This window comes from Castor canadensis, chromosome 4 (assembly GCF_047511655.1).
Source record: "Castor canadensis chromosome 4, mCasCan1.hap1v2, whole genome shotgun sequence".
NCBI lineage: Eukaryota > Metazoa > Chordata > Mammalia > Rodentia > Castoridae > Castor > Castor canadensis.
Window position 1 is genome coordinate 129,378,447 of NC_133389.1, and position 26,718 is coordinate 129,405,164.

General features: G+C 39.9%; 1 long non-coding RNA gene across 2 annotated transcripts in view; it reads left to right on the plus strand.

Moving 5' to 3' along the window:
• The window catches only part of LOC141422594 (uncharacterized), a 175,652-nt gene extending 149,472 nt beyond the window's left edge, over positions 1-26,180 (plus strand). For both annotated transcript variants that reach the window (XR_012447271.1, XR_012447272.1), the window contains one exon: positions 23,475-26,180. This is a non-coding gene — a long non-coding RNA (uncharacterized lncRNA). The remainder of the gene's footprint in view (positions 1-23,474) is intronic.
• Positions 26,181-26,718: the final 538 nt, after the last annotated feature.

Here is a 26,718-nt window from a genome sequence, read left to right on the forward strand (position 1 = left end):
GTTTCAAGGGAAGCATGGCCAGTATGATATTCATGGAAGACGGAGAGATCCACTACAGATATCAGAAAGAACTGAGCATCCGGGTAACAAATTGTGGAGGGCCACGCGCAGGCCAAGAGAGCTGACATGTATCTTCCAACCTATGCAGTACTTGTCCCAATCTCATTCATTATCCATTGTCTTGAATCTGCCCCTCAGGGAAATAATTTGGTCTAAATAAAAATCTCAGAATAGGGATCCAGAAAAAGATTAGCTATATTAAACTGCGCACTCCAATTCAACTAGAGATAAAACGGGAGAGAAAGGAGACATATCTCCAAATGCAATTCTCCTATCTTCAGTTATATTTTATGGAGAACTTATGTCATTCACAAAAGAGATGTAGTTTCCCCAGGGGAGACAGCAGGTGTATTTTCTCTCAAGGTTATTTAATTGCTGTCAGGAAGATATATGATTAACAAAACCAAATGGTGGAAATATGAAGTATAGACAATTTTGAAGTTGTTTATATAGTTGATTACAGTATATCATACAATGTGTTTATTTGCCATAAACCTGCCTATCACAACTGTTTTTGCACCTGTGCATTGGCACTGAACAGCCTACCGCTTAGCTCTGCATAAATCCCTGGCTGTAAGGATGGCCAGCAGCCCAAGCAGAAAACAGATTTCACTAGTGGTCTCTCTGAGTCACCTCCAGCCTCCCATGGTAGTTTGACCTCCTCCACCTGGGGAGCCTTGCTGGACCGCAGTCTCTGCTTGGATAAGAGACTTCTGAGCTCTCCAGAAGGACAACAGTATGAAAATGGCAGGCTTTGGGGATTCCTCACTTCTATGACATTGCTGTTCAATGAGGCCCATGGTCTGTCATCTGTTGGCTCCTGGGGCTGCCAGTGGAGATCGGTACTGGATTGAGAGGAAGCATTTAGAACAGTGGAGAACCATTTTGCCACATATATTCATGTTGTTGAATAGCTAAAAAATGGGACTGGAATTTTATATGTAATTGTTTTTATTTCATTTAAGTTACTTTTATTGCACTCTACCTAATATCAGTCAATGGCAGACTGGAAATAAAAACACAATTGAACCCTCACTGCAGATGCCTTAGAGGGATGGCCTCTGTGCGGGCTATATCCCAGGGCATGTTTCCAACACTGACCATTTCAAAGTGCCAGCCAATGGCAAAAATGTGGACCCACACTGATGTCCTTCCCAAAGTGTCACTAAAGGCAAATGGCTAGTCTACTGCCTATGTTTTAGGTTCATGCCAGGGTGCTGCAGGTCTAATGAAACCATCCCAACTGAGCCCTAGTCACAGCAAAACTCTTAGGCCTTTCAATAATAGTAGAAGGAGGACAGGAGGGAATAAGGAAAAGGGAGGAGGAGGAAAAAAGACATATTAGGCCTACCACTGCCCTAAATACTTTATACATACAAAACAGCAAATGGTCTTCCACTCTCTTTAAAGTCACCTATATTCTAACCCTTACATGTACAGGGGGAAGTGCAGCATCAAGTCTGCTTGCAATGATTCCTTGTTTAGCTGTGAAAATTTATTGACTTACTCTTCATTAGGATGTTTTTAAAAATCGTTAGGGGTAGAAATTAAAGAATCAAAATTTAATACCTAGGAAGTAAGAGTTTTGTTTTCAGATAATGGTCATAGAACATAGATGGAACAACTATTAATATAGAAACAACATTGAATTTTGGAAAATATGGAGATAGTTTATGTTTTCATTCTTTTGTTGTTGCTACTTTTATAAATTCTCAGGCCTGAAAGAGAGACAAAATAAATATGTAAGAAGTAAACACAACAAAATTTCCATTACAGCATACAGACATGTGTTGGTCGGCTTCATGTCACCATAACAAAATACCTGAGACAATTAACTTATAAAGGGAAAAGGGTTGTTTTGGTTCATGGTCATAGAGGATCCAGTCCAAGATGAAGCTGATGTGTTGCTTTGGGCTCCTGGAGAGCATTGCTGATGGCAATGGTAGAGAGCGTGGAAGTGGAACAAACTGCTCACCTCGTGACCAGGAAGCAAAAGAGAAGGAAGGGCCAGAGCTCCACAGTCCTCTTAAGGGATACATCCCAATGACTCAAGGGCCTCCCACTGGGCCCACCTCCCAACAGTCCACATCACTTCCCACTAGCGCCACCTTGAGGACCAAACTTTTAACACATGGTCCTAAAGGACACTTAACCAAACTAAAACATTATCTAAGACTAAGTCTTTTATCTACTAATTTAAAGTTACTTCCCCAAAATAGACTTGTAAGACTGAGAATAATTTCAGATATATTTGTATCCGTGTCCAACTTTGGGGTTTAATAAATGTTTGAATTTCATAGTCTTTAATAGAGTTCCTCAAAGAATGGGCACTTTTAGACTTTCCATAAAAGGAGCTGCTTTTTGTTCCATCCCAAAATCTCTATAATTGCTACAGTTACTCCCATACTGTCAACAGCCAGAATCCCTGCTAGGCTTTGGGGTAGTAACAAAAGTTAACCACACAGATTTTCAGTACATGGTTGGGAGGAATTAAGGAATTGTTCCTCCCCAGGTTTTGTGGACAAGCTGGTGCTTGACTTGGAAGGGGTAGTAGATGGTTCCAACCCATGGGAGCAGGGAGTGAGATGTTTTCTCCCAACCAACTCAAAGTTCCTTTCCTTCCCACAAATTTAACACCTTGTAATAAAATCACAATGTTAAATCCCAATCAATCAATATTCCCAAGAAGCCTGTAACATTCCAGAGCCATGATTCCTGCCCCCAGAAGCTTTTCCCTAATTAACCATGAATCTCCAGAGAGCCTTCTCCACATTAACTGAGTACCTTTAGAGATGAAGTCATGTTTGTTGTCTCCTCTTGAAGGTGGAGAATCAGAGGAGACAGAGGTCAAGGCAGTACAGTCAAAGACATAAGGTGAGTTCATGAAAAGCTAAGAAGAGAAGGTCATCTCTTACTTAGTGAGAACATTTCCAGGAAAGGAAGTCCCAACTTTCTTCCCTCCCTCACTTATTCCCTCCCTCCTTACCTCCCTCTCTTCCTCCCTTCTTTCTTCCACCTTTCTTTCCTTCCTTTCATTTCCTGCCTCATGTTCTCTGTACAAATGTCAGAGGAGGGCACCAACCCTGTGCAGACAACAGTCCTAGCGTGATAATATCATTCCATTCTTACTTTGGCAGATAGAAACTTCTACTTTGGAGTTTTCCCCAGGGCCTGGGAACCTTTGGAGCCTGAGCTGGGGCTGCAGCTGCAACCTGGGTCTTGGTTTGCACCTTACCCTTGATCTCTTTGGTGAGCAGGGTCCAAAACCTTTGGCAAGGCTGGCATGAATACACTGTCTGAACTTGGGGTAGGAGATGTATGTAGGTAAACTGACTGAGTTTGAAGATGACATCCTTTGAGATTGTAGACTTGGCTTCTTGGGCTTTTATGAGGGCCCTGATAGTTTCAGTACATGCACCCATGGCCTTGGCATTGGTGGTGTGCAGGCCCTTCTTGTTATATTTGTGGCAAAAACTTTCCTCAGGAATTTGTGATTTGCTCCCTTAAGAAATTAGTTTCTTTTTGATGAGAATTTCTCAATGCCATTTGTATTGTGTTTTCAGGACTAGTTGTGTTTGGTGTTGCTCTTAGACTTGACCATGTCTACACCATAACCTAAAATATCCAAAGCCCCAAAGACCAAGAAGGCCTGACTTGTTTCTTAGTGTTATTTCCTATATATTTGGATACAACAGGAAGTAGAGTAGTTCCTTACAAAATATCTTCGGAACATGGTTATTTTATCTTCCCAAGAAGGTGATGAGATAGATGCTAATATCACCAATGTACAGATGAGGAAACCAAGACTCCAGAAAAACAAGTCTGCCTGAGGCCATACCTCTTGGTGCAGTCAAGACCTTACTCAAAGTCCTCTGCCTTTAAGTTCAGTGCTCTTTTGCCATTACACCTACGATTATGGTCTTTTCCTGGATTTTTTCTTTTGGATGTTTCACAGTCATCTCAGATGGAATTTATCTAAAACTGAACTCCTGGTTATTCCTTCAAGTCTTTTCCTTCATCCACTTTCTGTATAAAAAATCTGAGCATAATTTTGGACACCTTGTCTCTCCTGTTTTCTCACATCCAAACCAACACCAAGTCATGGAATTTTTACTTCCCAAATACTCTCCTTGCTATTTTCTACGGCCTTCTTCAAGCCCCCCAAATATTTGCTTGTTAAATAAATGTTAAAGTGGAATGTTTCCAATTAAGAAGGATATCAGAAAGATAAATTAGTTGGGAGGTAAGGTAGATTTCCTTCTAAAATAAAGATTTGGACATGTTTCTTCAAAAGAAAATAAAGAAAAATTAAGATTATGGATCAACACTTCAGTATATTGGGTGGTATTAAAAGTAATCACAGGCATATTTTAAATTTGCATTTTAATCTTTCTAAATACAACTGGGACCCTTACTGAAACAAAGCAGTTTAAATTAAATGAATTGTAGCTTAAGAACAAAAGAAGACAATGCTTTATTAGATTATCTTGTTTTCCTCTCACATCCACACTCTTAAAGATGGGCAAACAGATGTTATTATAGTTTATAGGTGGAAGAATGTGCTTGAAGGAGAGTCAAAGTGACTTGCCCAAGGTCACACAACTGAGACTGGAATCCAGAGTAGCCATACTGACATGGGTATTTTTCCCAATAGGCTTTGTCAACCCTTCTCTGCATTCTCTCCTCATATTTTAATGGTGAGACAACTGAAAACCAGAGAACAAATTGGGAAATTCACTGATTCAGCAGAAGCCTGTGTATATAACACTGTGGCTCAGACACCATGCTTCTTTTTGTACTTCTTGGGCTCTTTCTTCTCCTCATCCCCTTCCCTCTTTCTCCTCCCCTCCTCCTCCTGTGCCTTCTTTCTGTTGCTCTAAAGACAGTGTGTTAAAAAAAAAAAAAAAGAACTGCCCAAAACAAAAACCTTAATAAATTTTCTTTATCAGTAAAATAACAACCCTGAGGAGAATAAAAAAAAACTTACAATGACCATATTTATGAATTTCTGAGACTCTGTTGCACACTGATTCTTTTTGCCTTGGATACCAGTCTTTTATTGAGTGACTATTAATGTTGCTGAATCTTGCTCTCCAAAATACTGTTCTTTTCTAAGAGTTCTTTATGGAACCAGAAATCATATAGTTTAAACGAATTTGAGAAACAACCTAAATGAATTTTTAAATTTAGTTTTACATAGATTAGATCAGGTCACTACAAAATGCAATATTTTTTTGTCAGTTCTCTGTAACCTAAGCAAAATATTTCTTTTCTCTCCAAATCTATATTGTTGAAAATTTTACAACGAGCTTCCAAAATGCTGGGTTGTCTGATACTCAAAAGCACTTCTAGAAGTACAAAGATAATGAGGTAGAAAACCTCTCAGTGATGTAGGTGAAAACGAATGTCAGAGCAGTTCCAGGGCAGCAGAAAGATTCCAGTGTTTACCTAATCCCCATGTGCACACATGGCTTCTTCCACATTTTCCTGCTAAAACTCACCTGGCTTTGCTCAAGACCCCCAAGTGCAGTGAATTCTAGACAGCACCTAATATTTATTCATGCCATTGTCAAGAGCATCTCTGCAGTTCTTGCCACAGTCTGTCATTGAACATGTTTATCCAGCTGCATGGCAAAAAACATAATACACAGTCATCATTTTATTCAGTCACCTACTCAATATTTTCTTCTATGATTAAATTAACTCATAAATATTACACTTTTAATGCCAGAAAGCCATGGTTCATCCAGCCAGCTGAATGCTTGTTTGTCCATTTGCTAATGTTGCTGGGCTCTCAGTCATTTCATTACAGAGTCTGAAATAATGAAAATCATTGCATTTGCTTACCATGCACAGTAGACAGTGCAGGACTCTTCCAAGAGCTCTTTTATTAAGCAGTGTAAAGCTGTGGAAGGAATCTTGTAAGGAGCACTGAAGAATCATAAGGGCTGTATTGGAAATGATTTGGTGTATAAAAACAAATCTTCTCAGATTGTCTGAAGCCAAGACAGAAAAGCAGGCTCAATCTTCAGCTGGCTGGCACACATTTGTTAGGGATTTAAATAAACACACACACCTCTTGGTCTTGCCTACACCCAATTCACTACCAGTCTGTGCTTATGAACCCTATAGATTGTCTCCATGTACGATGGCATTTTGATTCCTTTTTCTCAATGCTCATACCCAGTCTGAAATTTTAAGGCAGCCTACAGAATGCCTTTCACACTCATCTCCATCCTGTAAGGACTGTAGCCCAAGGGCAAGAATCTGCCTTTGCCCTCCAGTCCAGCTCTGGTGACACCAACACCAAGTGTGTATCTACACAGATCCCTAAACCCTGGAGGCAGGAGCCATATTCACAGGATCCTTACCAAATCACCTTCTGGATGATATATTTATAGTTGGCACTGCAGGGCGGTTAACTTCTCTAGAATTATATACAAATTTGTTCAATCATTCTGGGAATAGCCTTGGTTAGCAATTGTTCATATTGTCAATGCTTTTGGAAACTTTTTACGGTCATTTTATTGTTTTTATTTCAAAAATAAAACTTAAAGGGGCTTGAAATGTAGGTTTTTAGATGATCACACAATAGCATGGTTTCAGTTCTGTGCATTTTACTTTATGTGCACCCACTGAAATTAACCAAAATTAATCCATATTTGAACAAAGACTATGATACAAATGAGCCTTGGCTTCAGAGACTTCTCAGTGCAATGCACTAGCTGAGGCGTTTGGAATGCGTTGGCCCTGGGAGGCGAAGAAGTTATAGCAAACAACATATGGGCTTTAAAATCTGGAACTATCCAAGACAGAACAAGAGAGCTATTTTACTTATTCTCTATTTTTTTTCCCTCCAGAAGATGAATGATTTCTAATCACATTTTATTCTCCTCTTTAGATCTGAATCCTGAAAAAGCCAGGTTCATTTAAACCTGCTAGTGAGTTTGCAACCCTGCCCAACGATTACCTAATGCATTTGTGTCATCTGCTTTCCTTGTTGTGAGAAAACACACAGAGGAAGTGTGTAAGACCTCTGAATTGTTCCTGGCTCTTTTATTCACCTTTCAGCATGCTAGTTCCTTCCCTTGGCGTTGATATCATTATGCATTCGTCAAAGATAGACTGTCACTTTAGGCCACCATTATGCACAAGAATTGGCAGCAAATTTTGCCACTGGGATTTGCTTATATCCTCTGTATGTTATTGTACTTCTCCAGCATTCAGTAAATTCCATACACCCACTTCTTTGATGTTCATTCCAGCCCCTAAATGTGGAAACAATGACTGAAATTTTGGATCAAAGCATCTCCATAGAAGGCAGGCAGCACAGCTCTCTGATAATTCACTAGAACAGAAAGCACCTCCCCTTCCCCCGACCTAAAATCTAAGCCAATAGTCCTCCAAGAACAGTTCTGGCTTCCTTAACGCAAAGGCAAGCGAGGAAGTTAAAGAAAACAAGAAAGCAATTTCAAAGATGTAGTCAAAAGAAAGAGACAAAAACGGATAGCTCTGTTAAACCTCATGGTCATCTCTAACTGTAGAGAAGGCTAACGATTGTTCCAATTGTTTACCGTTTCTTTTCACTAGTTCTGCTCTAGCTAGTGCTTGAACTGGGCCAGGCTTTTTAAAGATTTACGACAGTCTCCAGAGCTAATTTCTGTATAATGTCAACTGCACAAAATGGCCCAGATTTTTATAGTGAAATTTTAAAAGAGGAATTAAAGGGTCCACAAATTCAGAAATTTTTTAACGTAATTAAAAAAGAAACTCCAGAACTACCAGAATTTCAACTAATAACTTTTGCAAACTAGAATTAGCTGTCTGGATCACAGTTTCAATGTTTTCTTTTGCTTTACTCCTGGGATGCTGGTGCAAACAGTTACTTCATTCTGTGTACTTCACAGGTCAACTTTGACTCATGAAAGCATTAAAGCAGGTAACACTCGAGGGACGCAGGGAAGACAGAGGAGCAAACAGATATAAAACTTTTGGAAGCAATTTGGGGGTGGGTAGGGCACTTTATAAATCCAGGGCATTTTGTGGTTATGTTCTCACTTCACCCCATTTGGTATCCAGGATAGACTCATTATAATTAACATATAATGCTGTGAATTAGTATAAAATTATAAGCCTCTTTTGTCATGGATTGAAGGAAATAATTGTTGGAGGACTCTCAGACTGTGAAAATTAAAAGAATTCCTAGTAAAGTGGTATAATGGAGAATTGGTTTGACTGCCCTGACTGAAGAGAAGAGTCATCTAAGCCTGGTAGGTCATGTTCAATCGAAAGGTAGAGCACCCAGGAGGTAACAGAGCTGTTAAATCCAGGTTCAGAATGTCCTGCTAAATTTTTACTGCCAGATGTGTGCAACAGTGACACCCAGCGGAAGAAATGATAATTACAAGTGTATATCATCATATTTTAAGATGCATATCTTTTATACTACAATCAAATATTTGGTATTGTCCAGTGTTGTATATATTCTTCATCTAGCCACTATCTATATCATTAATTGAGGCTGAGTACCACATAAAACAAAATCCACTCTACTTCTCTGTTTACTAAGAAATTTCCAAAGTCTGTTGTTCTGTTGTTTTATTGATTTTTCCTTTATTAAAATTGTAGGAATGTCTACTCTCCAAGAGTCTCTCTGACCCTCCTGAGCATACCTAGACAGTTTACAAATACAAATGAGGTGGTGTGCATACTGCTCACCCAGAGAAAAAATGGAAGCTGTATTTTCCTCCCCTGGGAAACCCTCGAGGGAAGGCATCTGTGACCATAAGCATTTTTATCATTGGAGGCGTGTGCTAAGAGGTGCATTAAGGGAAGAAAAAGAGAAAGGAGAGGATAAGTGAATGAAGAAAGTAAGAAAGGGAGGAGAGAGGAAGGACAAAAGAAAGGAAGAAGGAGAGGAAGAAAGGAAAGGAAGAAAGGAAAGGAGAGGAAGGAAGGAGAGAGAAGAAAAAGCAGAACTATTCATTCATCTTTGTTAAGTTTGGCAATAGGCCATTAATGTGATAAGACACCGAAGAGGAAATTAAAAGAGATATTAGCCTCCAAAAATGTGTTTTAAATCAGATGTGGTGGTGTATCCCTGTAATCCCAGCTACTCAGGAGGCAAAGGCAAAGAGTTGAGGTCTGAGACAGGCTGGGCAATAGTGCAAGGTCCTATCTGAAAAATAAATGAAAGTAAAAAAGGGCTGGGTGGGAGGCACAAGTGGTAGAGTGTTTGTATACCAAGTGCAAGGCCTGAATTTAATTACCAGTACCACAAAAAAAGTCGTATTTTAAATTGTACTTCTTCAACTGCCAGGCAATTGAGTAAAATTAAAAAAAAGAATTCAACCTCAGAGTGACCAAAAAAAATTTCATTAATCACAAACCTGATTAACAGCTCCAGAGCTACTCTAGAATGGTGTGACTTGTACCAAGATGCTTAAAAAGCATCCCCAGTCCCCTATGGGGAGCAACTCTGGCAGACCTGTGACATCTTATCAGCCTAGAAGTTATTCACATCCATGTCAATTCTGAGCACTCCAGGTGACATATCCCACTGTACCCTAGTGGAAAAATATGTCAGATTAAAGAAACCTATCTGAGTGAAACCTCTGATTTGCCATAAGCAAAGAGACCTAGGGTGAAGAGAAGGGATGATCTCTTTCTCTCAGGGAAAGGTTTCCATTTATGTCAGGAAGAGTTGGGGGATGCACCGAGTCAGAAGTCAGAGCAGGTGACTCACAGCCTTTAGCAAGTTTTTGTTGCTTTTGCAAAGCCTTTGAACTTCGCACTAGATTATCCAAATTGCCAAAATGCCCGGCTCCTAACACTGCTGTCACAGGGTCTTCCCTCCCCTGGCTTCCAGCTTTCCTTAGTCATCTTCACAGCAGGGCTGTTCCAGGAATATAGGGGATTAGCATGACCAGATTTCCCCTCTCCTCTTAATTCTGCAGGAGTCTGACTGACCTAGCTTTTATCTCCTGCACCCTGCACCCTGACTGGATGACATGTGGAATGCAGTGAGATTCCATCGAGTGAAGGTGGAATTTTCCCTTAGTACACAGGGGCCTGCTGTGCCAACAGTGCCCTGATCATGCATTACCAGCTTCTGCCAATCTGAGGAGCAAGAGGCTGGCATGAAGAATCCATAGCTTCTTTCCTGCCTAAAAGAAAAGCTTACTTTCAAAGCTTTCTATAGGGCTTCAAAATAAAAAGTAGCAATAAAAAAAGGCAGGTGCACAGTCTGCACATCCTTTCCAGGTCCACAGCTCCAGGTATAGTTTTATACGGTGCATAATCTAATAATCCACTTAATTTCTTTAGAGATGTTATATGTACAGGTGGCCTTTGGATGGAAAAACATGCCATAAACCTGTCTGCTCCTATCTGGGTTCAGAATGCAGAGGAAGAATCTGTTTTACAGGCCTTCTAGAATTTTTACATGGTCAATTGGTTGGCTTTTGTATTCTGGAACATATCAGAGCATCTGCAGGAAAAAAAACCATATATATATTTATAAATTCCATAAAATGGTGGTGGGATTTCTGATTTACTGATGTTGCTGGTTTGAATTTTTTCACAAAAATATTTAGCTATAGGACAATGTATTAGGCGTATTCTTAAAGGTAAATAACTACACCCAATAAAAGTTTGGCCCATAAAGGGTCCCATCTTCTACTAGTTTTCTGCACTGAGAATTACTACCAGTATAATCATGGCTCCCTGCACACTAATATTTCCTCTGATACAGTATGATCAATGTTGTGGAAAAACATTTATTATATTTCTTCTAGCTACTTAAAGGCATTACTGAATTATGGGCATCACAAAACGAATCCACTGTGCATTTTTTCTTTATGTGACGTTTTTACAATCTTCATTTTCTGCTTTGCAGCCAGTGAGCTATAGAGATCTACACTTTGTCCCTCTTACAACTGCCACTGCAGCCACCTTCTCCTTTCTGCTTTATTACATCTGAAATGCACCTCATATGATAACCTTCCTTTTCATTCTGTTCAGACTTACTTGAAAGGAAGAAGTTATGAAAGAAATTAAACAATCAGTGTTGTTAATAACAGTTCTTAATCTCCTTACTTAACAAAGGTTATCAAGTTTAGACTGAGAAGACGACAAGGGGAGGAGATGGTATTTTACAGAATCATTCCAGAAGAACTGATGGGCTCAGAAAGAGTGTGAGGTTTGTAGTCTTGACATTTAACAGTTTTATTAACATCTTTGCTTATTATGCACCTTAATCCCTATAGTCTGCAGCTAGGAAGAGTGTGTCCAGCTAACAGCCCATGTCTCAGGCCCTGCCAGGGGATGAATCAATTAGGAAGAGAAGCAATGATACAAATGCTCTGCGGTCACTTGGGGTGCTGTTTGGCTTTTTGATAGAGAAAGCATGCCATAAATAACATCACACCTCAGGAAACCATTCAGGGAGGCCAAGATGCAGCCCCGGCTGCTGCCGAGGACGAGGACGGAAGGAATCATTTGCTCATTGTGTGTATTTCCCCCCTCTCAGTCAATGGAAGATTTGTAGTAAAATCAAAGTATTTAAAAGGAGGACAGTATGTGGTAACAGAGGCATGTTTAGTAATTTTTTTAGTACCAGAACCCATGATTTATGACCCAGAGTTACAGCCAACTTTATTACAAAAATGACTTCACCCATAATAACCTTATTCAGGGCTCTCTGGAGAATAATGTAGTACCCAACAGCATCATAATCTAGCAAATATTCACAAACAATTCCCGCTTCTGTCTCGTTCCCCCGCCCCCTCAGAGGCAGGCACCCCTTTTATGTGCTGGGAGAAGTAGGATCCCAAGCAGGGTTTTGTGCAGTTTCTGTGAAGATTGGCCTGGATCAGGCCAGGACAGAAACTGCTTCCTGGGTCTCAGCCTTATCTTCCCCAACTTGTGCCCCAGGAATAGTGAGCAGAGGGCCCCACTCACCTTCACATCCTCCCCCACACACCTTCCTCCCTCCCTGCTCTCCCCCACTACTCTGGAACCTGGATCCCCAGCACCAGAGGGGAGCTCCACTAAGTCCCCTCCCTTTTTAATTGTCATGGTAACCGACAGCTGCACTAAAACTGCCAGTGCGAGGTGTCCAAGCAAGGTCCCCTGGGCGTACCAGGATCTAGGAACTAGCCCTCCATCTTATTAAACTCTGGTGTCAGTTCCTAGCAATTGTTTTAAATTTACACCCTTCGAGTGGCTTAGTGGGATTACATGTCCATTTGCATTAAAACAGGGTTTCTGTCATTAAACTGCCACACAATAAGCTTCCTTGGGACAAATTAATGAGCTCTAAATATCATCACGTAGTAGAAGTTCACTTCACCAAGACAGCCAACAAGGGGAGAAGAAGCAGTGACTGCTCAGAATCTTCACCCTGGAGAATTGTAAGTGCCAACCAAAGGAGGGTCTTACCCTGCTTCTTTACTGTAAGATAAGTATCCTGATTTAAAACTGACTGGGGAAAGTAGAAGACATTCTCCCCAACCACCAAAATCCTACAGCTCATCTCCTGATTCCCTATTCCAAATATGATGCTAGCCTTGACCCTGTCTGCTAAAACTTGCTGATGAACCACTAGTGTCTACCTCTGACAGTGTCTCATTTTCTTTATCCTGTTGTCTTTAACTTGTGGGTTGGTGACAACAGGCACATGGCAAGCCCCACAGGTAGTGAGTGTGTATTGCATGACTCTAAAATGCCTGTGTGATTTTTTAGCAGACCTTCTGGCCCATCAGTCAGGGGCACTGCCTTTGGAACACTGGTCCTGATAGAAGCCCCTTTCTCAGTGATCTAGGAGAAAAGAGTAATGGGGAACAGTTTTTAAGACTGTGTTTGCCCTACTTACAAATATTATCAATGCTTGCCCTCACAAAGGGTATATATGTGTCTAAGTAGAAATTATTAATCAAAAACAAATAAATAAAGCCCCAAACTTTCTCTTATGTATAAGAGATAAGACTGGCTGCTAGACAGACTTCCTGATCCACATAGGCTGTGATCTCATTTTTGTGTAGCCTTAACAGGGGATGGTAATGTATGATTGAGACACTGCTATATTTAGGAATGACAAGATGGGCGTTATTAATAGCTTAATTGACATTAAGGCAATTACCCCTACCCTTATTACAGTTTGTAGAATTACACAGAAAATATTGGCTGAGGCTTTTTTTTCCCTAGAGCTACCCAAGGATACAGCCTTTTATTTCATGCCAGATCCTGGCTTTGACATTAGATACTCAGCCATAGAATGATTCCAGTAAATCATTATAAATGCATTATAATAAAGATGTTATGAGCTATCAGATATTAACCCCCAACCCCTAAAGAGAGATAAATAGTCCAGTTGCATGATTTCCACTTTTGTTTCATAAGAAATAAGCTTTTGCAAAGAGCAACTGACTAATGAATTATAAAATGGTGTGTTGAGCTCAGATAATTAAACAATGCATTTTAGTGTCTCGTGCAGGATGAACACTAAATCATACACAAATAAAAAAGGGAAAAACCTAAACCCCAGGCCCAACTCTTATTCTCAAATACCATTAATGTTGGCCTACAGTTCAGAAATGCTTTAATCCTTTTCTTATCTGATTAAAGTGGTATATCAAGTATAAGATCAAAACACAAATAGGCATACTCAACCAGGAGGCAGAACAATTCTGGAGGTGCTAATTTTAGATAAGCCCACAAGGTTATTTTAATGGAGATTTTACATGGATCTGATTTTTCCCCCACCCAAAGTACTAATGGTACAGAAGTCTAGAAGAACCTGGAAGTTTCCAAGTTTCTTTGTACTTTCCAACTTTTACATTTGATCACAGAACTTGTAGTAAAGTGTATTCATGGGGGGTTTCAGGAGAGGGTAAAAACTACAGTATTTCTTGTGGGCGTGGTCTTGTAGTTGGAGAGACAAATGCATGTCCTAAGAACTTCTCTGTGCTGTGGAGGTGGAGAGGTGGGGAGGCTGTCTGGGTTCCAACCACTATCTGCAGGTATGTCACTATGCCCAGAAGGGCTCCATCTAGTGTCTAACATTGGGTCACCATGGCATTTTCATAAGGTTGGTTTGCCATTGACTGAAATTTCTAGCGCGTTCTAGATTTGCTGCATGACTTGAAGCTGTGCTTTAGCACGTCCTAGATATGTGTTTTAGTCTTCAAACCTCTCAAAGACATGGTGACCACCTTAAGGCAGTTTCTGGTTCTTGGTCAAAATTAAAGATGGGCTCAAGCTTTGCATGAGCAATAGCCACCCATCCTGGTGGACAGGGCTTCCCTAGAGCACCTGGTGCATGATGTACCACTCAGTTAGACATCTCCTGCACTCTAGACAAGCTGGACCATATGGCCCCATCCTCCCTCCACATTCCAGCCATAGGAGTCAACCATGGCAGGGTAACTGATCTCTCTAAGGTTTATCTTCGACTGTAAATTGAAGATAATACTAATGCCTATCCATAACATCATGTGAACATTAAATGAAATAGGATATGCCAAGGTCTGTTATGCAAAATACCTATTATAGAGTAAGCCCACAATTAGATGTTATCTGTTTTTATTTTAGCGATTATATTTTTCCTGTCTTGTTTCTTCTCTCTCCACTCTACTTTTGTATCCCCTAATTGTCTCTCTCTCTCACACACAAGTGTCTGAAGTCAGACACTCTACCTGACTGATTCAAGTATACCTTGTGTTTCACATTCAGTACATGCTGACTACCCTGAACAATATTAATAATAACAGTTACTGGTAAGAGTTAATGTCTTCTGACTGCTTAATGTGAGCCAGGCACTGTGCTAAATATTATCACCTCATTTAATTTGCACATGCCTATGACACAAGTACTATTTTCATCCTCATCTTATGGTAAATTAAAGCTTAAAGATGTTCTGCAACTTACCCAAGGTAATACAAGCTCATAAGTGGAAAGCCAAGATGCTTAGTCAGAACCATCCTGGATTTGGAGTCTCAGTTCTTACCTCTCACTGCATCAGGCTGCTTTTGTCAACTCTTTCCTCTTTTAGACTGGTCCCACCAAGGGCTGAGTCTTGAGCATGTACCTCTCTTAGCAGGATGACCCTTAAGACCTTGCTCTTTGGGGTTCCAGGAAGTCCGAAAGTACATGCTAAAATAGTTTACAAGAGCCCAAATGTTATTCCTTTAAAAACTCCCAGAATATTATGTAAAACCATCCAAAAAGACTTTACAATTGCACACTCCATAAAGTTAACTTCACTTTGGGAGAGTGTGTCCGAGGGAGGTGATACACTTGGTTATGTATTCAGGTTGGTGGCTGCAATAAATGGAGCTGTCCCATCATCCTTGACACCGTGGCCTGCTGGCAGCTTCACTCCACCACACTGTCATAGGAGAGAGATCGCCTCCCAAACTTGGCTCAGAACACTGTTGCTTCCTAATGGCCCAAGACTCACAAACCCCACACTTCCCTTGATTAAGAGAGCAAATTAAGGGAAGTATTTTAAACTTAGGGATGAATTATCTTAGTAATTTAAGATTGATGTCTTATTGGATAAAAGGACATGCATGAGTTTATTAAAAACACTGCCTTCACAAACAAAGATCCAGGCAAGCAGTTGCCATGAGGTTGTGAGCAGTTTTCTTAGCCAAATAGACACTTGCAAAACAGCAAAGTCAGTTGCTTCAAAGCACTGGCCACTTGCTCTAAACTCATCCTTCAAGTGCAGCAGCAAGACATTTGGGATATTCCATAGTCTTCACTTCAAATTTGGTCACCCTGAGTGCTGTGGTGGCTATAACTAGTGTCATAGTCATGCACCTTCTTCTTCCAGATGTACAGAGGCTGAACTGTTTGACTCCTTTGCAGATGGATATGCCCTGTGATTTGCCTGCTTTTGTGAGCAGAGCTACTATGTGTCTTTTCCAAGCCACTCTTTCCTTCCCTGTAGAAGTGACATTGGCAGCATGGATAGAGATGACTGTGTACTCAATAACTGGATTCCTGAATGACTTGGTGAATCTGAGTCCTCCACAGGCCTATGTTGGATATGTAGCATCAGCAAGAAATAAACTTTTGTTAGATTAAGTCACTGACATTGGAATATTGTTTACTACCACAACAAAACCCAGCCAATCCTGACTAATTCAGGAACTTTTTATTAAAAAAAATGGACTTTTTTCCAAGTCATAAAACCTTATTCCTTTTCCAGTAGTTTTACTCACTCATTAAATGGTTTACACTTTTTCCATCCTTTTGGTATACTCTCAGATGCCTAAAATTTCCACAATGACCTTGAATGGGGCAGGGTAGTAGATTGTCTTTCATCCATTCATAAATATTGCTACTGTAGAATAAGTGGAAGAAACTGAAAAGGAGAAGGTTGGTCTTTTGAATATAAAATGCCATCATGTGATAATGAAAAAGAAGAGGAAATGTAGAAAAAAAGAAGAAGAAAATAGAAAAGAATGAAAAGTAAAGACATGTAGAAAAAGAAAGCAATACCAAATACTAATAATTTAAGTTAGTTATAAGCAATTGCTTGCACTTGGGTTTTGCTCCAAGTGGCAGCTCTCAGGATGTCTTTGACCTTCTGCATCTGTATGTATATGTGCTTAACAAGCCAAGATGCTCAAGAAATGCTGGTTGAAAAGGTAAATAAAGGAATGAATGTCCACTTTTACAATCTTGACTGTGACTGTGAATGGGTATTCCATTGCATGTTGAAAGGCAGTACAGAAAGTAGGCAGGGAACTAGAAATAAATGAGTTTGAATAGCTCTTTATAACCTTAAACCTGAAACCTTGAAAGGAGCAACTATGAGGTCATAAAAATAATTCTTTGTCCTGGAAACAGGACATCAATGATAACTCAGGGCAATCTGTTTAAAAAAAAAAAGTGTTTCAAATGAACTGGTTAGAAATGTCCTTGCTTTGTTTGCCTCTGGCTAAGCAGAATGGACAGTGTAGTCAGCACAGAGGTACCTATAGCCTTGATGAAGGGAGGGAGTGAAAGAATGGCAATGGAATCAATTTGCTAAATTAATTTATTTTTCCAAAATTTTGAATGGGGCAAGGAATGCCAAAGTGCCATAGGGATGAAAAGGAAGAGCTCTGATTTATTCCACTGCTGATGCACCTGGAAAACCCCAATAGAATATTCCCCTGGTTCAGGGGTTACTCACTTTACCTGAGGTCTATGAAAGGTCTGGGATAAGGCTGCCCCCACTCAAGAATGTTCACCAGCAAAGTTAACAGGAGGCAGTTCTAAGAATACAGAAGAGAGTTTGACCTTCTGCCAGAAGTTGTGCGTCTAGGTCTATAGTTTGGCATATTATTTGTGGAGGAGAGTGTGTCTATATGTGCAGGGGGATGTGCACATACACTGGCTCACCTGCAAAGTTCAGATGCCCAGGATTTGAGATAGGGATCAGCAGGCTGTTGAACAGTGATCGACAGAGGACAACTGCAGTTTAGAGCAGGCTGGAGAAGCATGCTGCATGATAGGACGTATCTCTGTGCACCACCACAAACACAACAGAAGCGTTGGTCCATCCTACCCTCAGTTGTAGAGAAAAAGACAATCTCTTGGTTGTGACTGTTTCTTGTGTGTGAACACACACTATACATCCCAATTCAAACCCATCATCTTCCACCTGTCATCCCAAGCTACATTCTTCTCCTGCTGATCAAAGGAGTAAGCATTCTTCTTGCTTCCTTGGCTTAAATACTCAAATTCATAAGCTTTTTCCCCTGTTTTTTTCCCCTTCATTCAAACTCTTTTCCTTCAAAATGTTTCTTGGATTCTCTCTTATTGCCTCCCTACATATACCTAGGTGTTCTATCTAATTCTAGGTCACTGCCTTCCTATAAGAAATATAAAACACACAACAATGAAGTACTATTCCATAAGCCAAGACAGAAATAATGAGTATTATGATAGCAAAGGCCCTAAAATGCTATATTTTGTAGAGAATTTAGGTTTCATATAATTTTATTACTTTCTCTAAAATCAGCTTGTTAAATTCATTATGATGAAGGATACAAATTTTTAAATATTAGTTTTAAGATATTATCAGATTTTTAAAAACATTTCTTTCCCCTCTTTTGACTTTCCTTCTCCCTCTCAGAAGCATCTGGTTATGACTCTATTCTTTAACTCAAGGAAGGAATAAGAAAGTATTAAACTGAAGAATTCTCATCTTAACTTGTTTTCCCTTGGGGAAATGAAGACTTAGAGCAGGGACAAAAGAAGTTGAGCAAAAATGTGAACACAAGGTAGACTTTACCTCTTCACCTCTTATCAAAGCAAAGACCCCAAGGACTGACTGGGAGGAGAGGTAATAAATTTGAAAGAAAGCAATGGGAATCCATGTTCACCAGGGTTAAGTGTGGTAAAGTGGCAAGGCTCCCATCCTAGTTTATGGGAATAGTGGGGAAAATAGCAGGTGTTATTCATTTGATAAAATTGAAGCTCTGGATAAATATTTACAGATATAGACAAGAGATGTGTAGAAAAATGTTTATTACAGCATTACTTTTAGTGGAAAAAAACTTTCAACAACCTAAATTTCTATTCATAGAAGAGGGAATAAATAAAATGTGGAATTGTGTTAGACACAGACTATTGTATAGTGGTTAAAAGAAATGGTTAAAAGGGCAGGAAGAAATTACTGAGGAATTTAGACTTTAGACTCTATCTAATAACCCTTAGGTATTAACTTGTAAATGCCTCATTTTATGGGAATGAATTGAGCACCTGGAAGTTAAAAAGTTTCTTAAAATCAGCTGTTGTTCAGATTTCCATCCTGGCCTTTTGTCAATGATGTTTATGCCCCAAGTAATTTGGTATAGTTTTTGGAAAAGTCCATTCTAGGAAGCAGAAAGTTGTTCTCCTGACTTTCACAACATGCTAGCACAGAAGAACAAAAAGAGGGGAGAGAAATGGGAAGAAAAAAAATTAGATGTTGCCCTTGCTCTTGAGATCATGGTCCAGATGAAGAACAGAATCATAATACAAAGCCACAAACCCATGACAAAGTTCTTCCAATTGTCATTTCCCTCATTCATAGATTAGGGTCTCTGATCCTTTCTTATTAATAAAACCAGGGGTCCAACTAGTTTCAAATACTATCCTCTCAACAAATCTAACTTTTAACTATAAAATCTAAGCAGTCTTTATTTCACTCTATAATCTACACCCATGAAAACGCTTTTCATTGGCTTTTCCTAAATCTTTTCTTGATACCTAACATTTTCAAAGACCATATCAAATACTTTCTTCCAATATAATGTTTAATTCTCACCTTCCTATAAACTTATGGAAAGAATCTCTGAGCTTTCCAGATAGTCACTACATATTTTTCTTAAAGATTGGGAGCCCAGTGTCAGTGAAACGGCCTTGACTCCATCTTTCTGCAAGCCTGAGGTGGGAGGAGAGTCTCCCCAGCACCAACCTGACTCCTGGCATGGTCTGATGGGCTGAACAGGAGTGGGAGTTGGGAACTCCACGTTAAGTACTAATTATGTGACTGACCTGGGCTTGTGACATTAGAGGAAATTGTTCCACCCCTGGGCTTCTTCAGCAAAGGAGGAGAAAGTTGCAGAAAGAAAAAGTTCTCTGAAAAGTACATCATGCTGTAGAGGCCAAATGTTAGAGTTGTTAAGGAAGCAGGAGGAGACTGGCCTTCTTCCTCTGCCATTCATGATTACCACCCCCACCACACACACGCTGTCCACGTGTCACAGCCCAACCACCAGAGACACAGCGACATCCATGCAAATGGCTCAAATTCACTTTGCACATTTAAAATAACACACTTTTGTAATTATGAATGGTTTATTCGTGTGATCACCCATGAGTGAAGGGCATTTCCATCTCCCTCATCTTTAATGGCAAATAATTAATGATGTGTTAGAAATTAACAACAATTAACAGTGCATAAGAGCAACAGCAGAAGGTCAGAGACTCCAAAGAAACACCTTGTACCGTTGGTTAGGCAGAATCTTGCAATTTCAAAAATGAATACTCCAGAAGAACAGTTCCTGGGAAATATCTTGCTGTTGCTGACTTTGCAAATGGGAAAAACATCAACTTTGACTCCAGTACATCTTTACAGTTTAGATTTCTCTGATGGGCCATTGGGATTCAGAGCTCTGGAATGCCTCCCTCCAGCATAAAGATAACTAGAACTGCAGAGCATGGGTCCAAACAACCATTCTCTAAGATTAAGAATGTTAATGGAAAGGCCAGGCACCAGTGGCTCATGCCTGTAATCCTAGCTATGCAGGAGACAGAGATTAGGAGGATTGCAGTTCAAAGCCAGCCCAGGCCAATAGTTCATGAGACCCTATCTCGAAAAACCCTTCACACACACACACACACACACACACACACACACACACACAAAATAGAACTGGTGGAGTGACTAAAGGTGAAGGCCCTGAGTTCAAGCCCCAGTGCTTGACCCTTCTATTAACCCTATTAGTTTTGCTAAACAAGCAAGATATAAAATATTAGATTTTGAGCTTAATATTAAGAAGCATTGCCTACAATATAGAACAGACTTCCAACTTAGTGGTTACATGATCATTTTAGACCACAGTAGATTCTAATGGATTGACTCTTATTTTGAGTAATCTATAAATATATATAACAATTATAGAAATTATATGTGTATATCACATTTTTGTAATTAACTACAGGATATCTTCAAGTATTATTATTATAATAGGCAAGTTAATAAATTGCTTTAATTTTATCTACATGATAAATATGTGTGAAAGAATATTACTACCAAGGCATTGGTTCACCCAGGCTCTTTCTGAGTTTTTTCCTCATACCAACCTCCCAACCTCTCACATATATCACAATGTTGAAAATAAAGTCAGAGAAAGTGAGTCAAGCTCAAATATTCACATAGATATACCCACCAACCAAGGGTATACTGCTCTAAAATGGGAATGGGATAGAAAGAGAGACAGAGATAGATAGATAGGTAGATAGATAGATAGACAGATAGATATACATATATATATATTCTGCTTCCACCTACAAAGTAATTACAATTATAATTACATTACCTGTAATTATAAACATAATTAATTATAGTCCTGCAGTGCTTTAGAGCTTACAAAGTACATTCACATGCATTAATTATTTAACCTCATCAGTACCCTGTGAGGCAGGCACAGCAGAAAACCCACAGACAAAACCAAGGACTTCACACTGAGTCAGATCTATTGCTTCCAGGTGGCCATTTCTTTCTTTCTCTCCTTAAATCAAGCTCAGAGTGATATTTTTTAAATGAGCCCATTTTCTAGAGACAATGATGTTTCTGACTTCTTGGCCAAGCAAATTCCAAAGCAGCAGAAGTGGTTTTGAGGAAAAGACAGGCCCAGACACAAGTCACAGTGATCTCAAGCCTCTGGTTTGGCTCAGAGGTGCAGAAGCATTTGGCAGCCTCTGAGCCTCAGCCCATGTTTTCACAGATAAAATAATCCACAGAGTACCAGACCTTTAGAGTTAGTGCAACTCTAGTATGCTCGTGTTTGCAGGAATACAGAGAGAGCCCAAGCTCCCCGGAGCTTACGGTCAGTGGGAAGGAACCTCATGAAGAGACCATGCGATGTAACCCTGCTGTTTTGCATGTTTCAGGGTCTTCAAAGGTTCTCCTCCACATCGACCTCTTGAAACCCATATGCCATGTTGCATTTCTATCATATATCTCTCTAGGCTTATTCCCATTGTGCCTTAATATCCTATGCAGTCATCCCCTCATGCACACATCCATCCCGCTATCTGCCTCTATTCCTGGCTTGTCATTGGCTGAACTCTTGATTGCTGTTAGTGTATTCAAACCCTGCCTGTTCTTCTAGTTCCAGCACAAAGCCCACCTCCTCCAGATTTAAGGACCTGTAGACTTTGGCCCTTCTATGAAGAACTATAGTCTTCTTGGAGAAGGAATTTGCATTCAAATGACTATCATAGAAGTTGTAAGATGTTTAGTACCCCAAACAGTGCTACTTACCATGTGAGCCAGCAGATCAGTATCATCTGTGTACTTATTAGACATAAAAATTCTTGGGCCCAACACCAGACAACCTAAGTTAAGATCTGCAGGGGATGTGTCAGGGAATCAGTGTTTTAACAAGCCCATGAGAAGAATCTGATGCCTGCTAACATCTGAAAGCACACCTTAAAAGAAGTGACTTCTGTGGGAAGTCAGAAGAGGGAGTAATTTACTTTGAGGAAAAGTTTCAAAAGAAATGAAACATGAGGGTGGCTCTTTAAGCCTGATAGGCATCAGGTACCCAGGAGGGTAGTGGCATTCCAAGGACAAAGACTCTGTACACAAATACCTAAATGCAAGAAGGCACAGGGTGTGTTCTGGCACTAGCAAGGCCTTCGATGCCTCCAGTGCTAGGATGGCTAGAGAGTAGCAGCCAGTGGTCAGGTCCAGGTAATGGGCATAACTGACTGACTGAGCTCCTGTAACGTACCGTGTAGATTTCTAGATGCTTTGTTTGCAGGAATTCTCTCATTCTATTCAACCCTATTGTAGATGTGTTAGTAGATGAGTCCCATTTAAAATGAAGAAATGGAGGCTTGAAGAAAGTAACTAATCTGCCCAAATCACACAACTTAGTTTGAATTTTCACAGCATTGAAGCTAAGGTTGGGTTTTGAACTTGGCAGCACTAAGAACACAGCTTGACTTTAGGGCAGTGTGGGAGCCACATGGGCGTGGTTGACATCCAAACCAACTGCTGGCAAAGACATTGGTCATTAACTGAAACAGAGAACAGTAATGAAAACAAACACATCTTTCCTCTTCATATATGTATATGTATGTGTGTGTGTGTGTGTGTACACGAGGGCTATTCTATAAGCTTTACATATATTGGTTCATTTAATTTTCCCAACAGTCTTAAGAAGTCATTACTATTAGTCTTCCCATTTTACAGTTAAGAAAACTGAGGCACAGAGTTGAAATAACTTTCCCATCACCACAGAGTATAGCCAGCCCTTCCTAGTCTACTCTAACTTTAAAATAGCACAGTCATCTTCTCAAGGGTTAGGGTATTATTCCTATAGTTCTTAATTCTGATAGGTTTCTTCCAAACTTGGAAGTAAACAGAACATAGCCAAGTATAGAAGTCAGTTCATTAATCCAGTAGTATCAAGCTCCTCCATGCACCAGAATCACCCATGCAGCTTCACACACCAACCAGTGCTGGCACTCCCAGGCCCAGAGAGCAGGGTGCAGTTGGTCTGAGCTGAGGCCCATGCAAAAGCATTTGTTGGCTTGTTTATTTGTTTGTTGTTAAAGCTCCCCAGGTGTTTAGTGTGCAGACGGCACTGAAACTACTGAATAAATCAACTGACAAGCATTTATTGCTTTCCTACTAGGTGGTACGTGCTATGCAGCATGCTGTGGGAGACTCCGAGAGTGAACAGTCCTCAGAGTTAATACCTTCCAGGATCTGGGTAAAATTCAGGGAAAAGACAGAAATAATTCTGGAGAGCAGAGCAGAGGTGGTGAATTTAGCCACTAACCTAGAAAGAATCCTCGAAGCCTGCTAGGAGAAACAGGGACGACTCAAGAAGGACAGTGTTGATACTAAATAAAGCAGATAAGGAAACCTCTGGAGATTGCTGTGTAAAGCACACCTCCACTTCAGAGGTCAACTGCTATAGACCAATTTGTCATCCTGTGCCTCCCTTCTATGCAGCAGGAGATCTGTCTGAATGGCTTACAGATCCAGACCCAGGTCAGACTCTGGCGCCTACTCTCCCGATGGTGGGGCACATCTTTTTCTTGGCTAATGGGAAAAGAAAGAAAACATTTTAACAGCTACTAAATCCCAGTGTCTTTATTTGAACTTCCTTGGAACAGGCAACTTAGTGGTATTTATGGCTTAAAAGAATTTCCATCTGTAAGTTTATCTTCTTGTTAAAAATCTGCCAACCCTCTACCCCAAACAACCAAAGACAATAAATCAAATCTTAAGTAAGAAGCAAAGACTTATCTCTACAAACAGGAATCCCTATGGTTGCTAACATACTAATTTTTAGTATCAGGCATCGTAAGAGGTTAAGTGACTGGGGGGCAGGGGTGAGCTTTCCTTTACTTGGGTACACAGAAGGTATGGAAATGAACCCAGATGTTGTCCAAGCTAAGACAAGGAGGGCTGGGCTTGTATTTCCCCATGAGTTCCAGCATCTTGTGAAGGCTTTACCTCTTCAAATGACTGATGCCTACTTGCATGCTGTCATTACCCTTGACTGATTCTGCCAGTCGGTGATCATGATGTTCTCCAATTTGGTTCCTATTATAATTATTATTATGCCAGTGTTGGGGATTAAACTCAGCGACTTGTGCTTGCTAGGCAAATGCTTTGCCAATTAAGCCATGCCCCTAGTCTTTTGACTTTTAGTTTGTTTCTCAGAAAGGGCATTGAACTTTTGCCCAGGCCAGCCCCAGACTGAGATCCTCCTACCTCTGCTTTCCAAGTAGTTGGGATTACAGATGTACATCACCACACCCAGCCCCTAGTTTCTTTCTCACTCACAAAAATAATGGTGTCAAGGCTGGGCACTGGTAGCTCACACCTATTCGGGAGGCAGAGATCAGGAGGATCCTGGTTTGAAGCCAGTCCAGGCAAATAGTTCACGAGACCCTATCTTGAAAAAACCCATCACATGAAAGGGCTGGTAGACTGGCTCAAGGTGTAGGCCCTGAGTTCAAGCTCCAGTACTACAAAAAAAAAAAGATGTCAAAATAAACATGTCTTATTTCTGAACACTGAACGGAGGTACAAGTCTAGCATTATCACCTAAGGGATAACGGCAGAGTTTAGCCGCAGCCAATAGGTACCATAAGCCACTACAATTGTATTGAAACATAAGAAAGAAACTATTTGGTGCCCACAGGTACAAAAGTCTCCTCTTCCAGTAAAACTTCGCTCTTCTTATTCACACCTGTGCTCAAACATAGTACAGTACGTGCCCAGACAATGGCCCTTCCAGCGTAACACCAAGTCCCTCCCACCCACATCCAACTGCATGAGTTGGGGGTGTCATTTTCCTACTATTCATAGGTAGAATAGAAGAAACCCATGAAAGTACAATGCCTTTTTATTACCAAATATGCCCACTGATTAATTTACCATATTATCTGAAATTTTTCTTTTCTGAAGAATATTTCAAAGTTTTTTTGCTAAAAAATATTTGTCATTTTTTTTTCATTTGGAAAAATTTAGGGATATTGCTCGCTCTCAAAGTTTCTTCTTAAAAAATGCACTTAAAGTGTGCTACTGATATCTCATGCCTGTAATCCTTCCTACTTGAGAGGCTAAGATTGAGGCCAACCTGGATAGTTAGAGAGAACCCATCATAAAAATAACCAGAGTAAAATGAGCTGGAGATGTGCTCGAGTGGTAGAGTATCTGCTTTGTGAGCATGAAGCCCTAAGTTCAAACCCCAGTCCCACCAAAAAATAAAAATGAAATAAAATGCACTTAATCTTTGTAATTTAGGTACCACATTCTAAACCACTTTCTGTTATTTATTCCACATCACACAAAAACTTGTTTTCTAGTAAAACATAATAGCAACAACATACATATACACAAAGACACACACATATGAGTGCAGGATTAAAAACCTTTAAGTCGTGTGCATTGAAGATTTTTGTTCTCAAATGCTGATGAGATAGCCTGATGAGACAGTACTGGAAATCACTGTCTTTCTCAAATGCTGATGAGATAGCCTGATGAGACAGTACTGGAAATCACTGTCTTTCCTAAGAGTGCCCTTGTTGTCTGTGGTGTAGGCCAGGGTGAGGAGTGATGGGGAGGAAAATGGGCTGTCATCAGCAAAACTTTCTTCCAGAGGAAACCAAGTATTAGTTCAGAACTTTTTTTCTTTCATAAGAAAAACACAAATTACTTGGGCCCTCCAAAACTCAAGGGGAAATCCACTACTCTTTTCTCCTGAGAAAGTTTCCTCCCACACATTGCCCCCTTTCTTGAGAAATTTAAAGGATACAAAAAAGCAAATTCTCACAATTACACTCCCCAGGGTTAGCAACTATTAACATCTAGTCATATTGTCTTCCAGGTTTTTAATTTTTATGTATCTAGATATTTTTATTTAAAATATATTTCAGATCCTAAACCCAGTTCCCTCTAATTAGTTTGCTCCCCACATTCAACAGAAACCATTTTCATGAGTTTGGTGTGGATCCCTCTAATCCATTAAAATTTGTACATCTTATATACTCATATATGCCACAATTAATACCTAGAATGGATCCTATATGTTTTGTTATTTAAATAAATGACATCATTCTTTATAATTTATGTAACTTCCTTTATTCTTCCTAACTTTTGGGTTTTGGCAATTTGTACAGGTTGAACTATTTAAATCTGGTTCATCACTTTTCTTTGTGCATGCATCACTTATCTAACCCCCTATTGATGGATATTTAGGTTCTTTCCAATTTTTTTAACTATTTTCTACAATTCTGCAACAAACAATCTTGTACATGTCTCTTTGTATATATATATATATAACTGTTTCTGCTGAAAATATCCTCGGTAGTAGAGTTTGTGAGCGTAGGGTATGCACAATTTCTATTTTGTTTCAATCC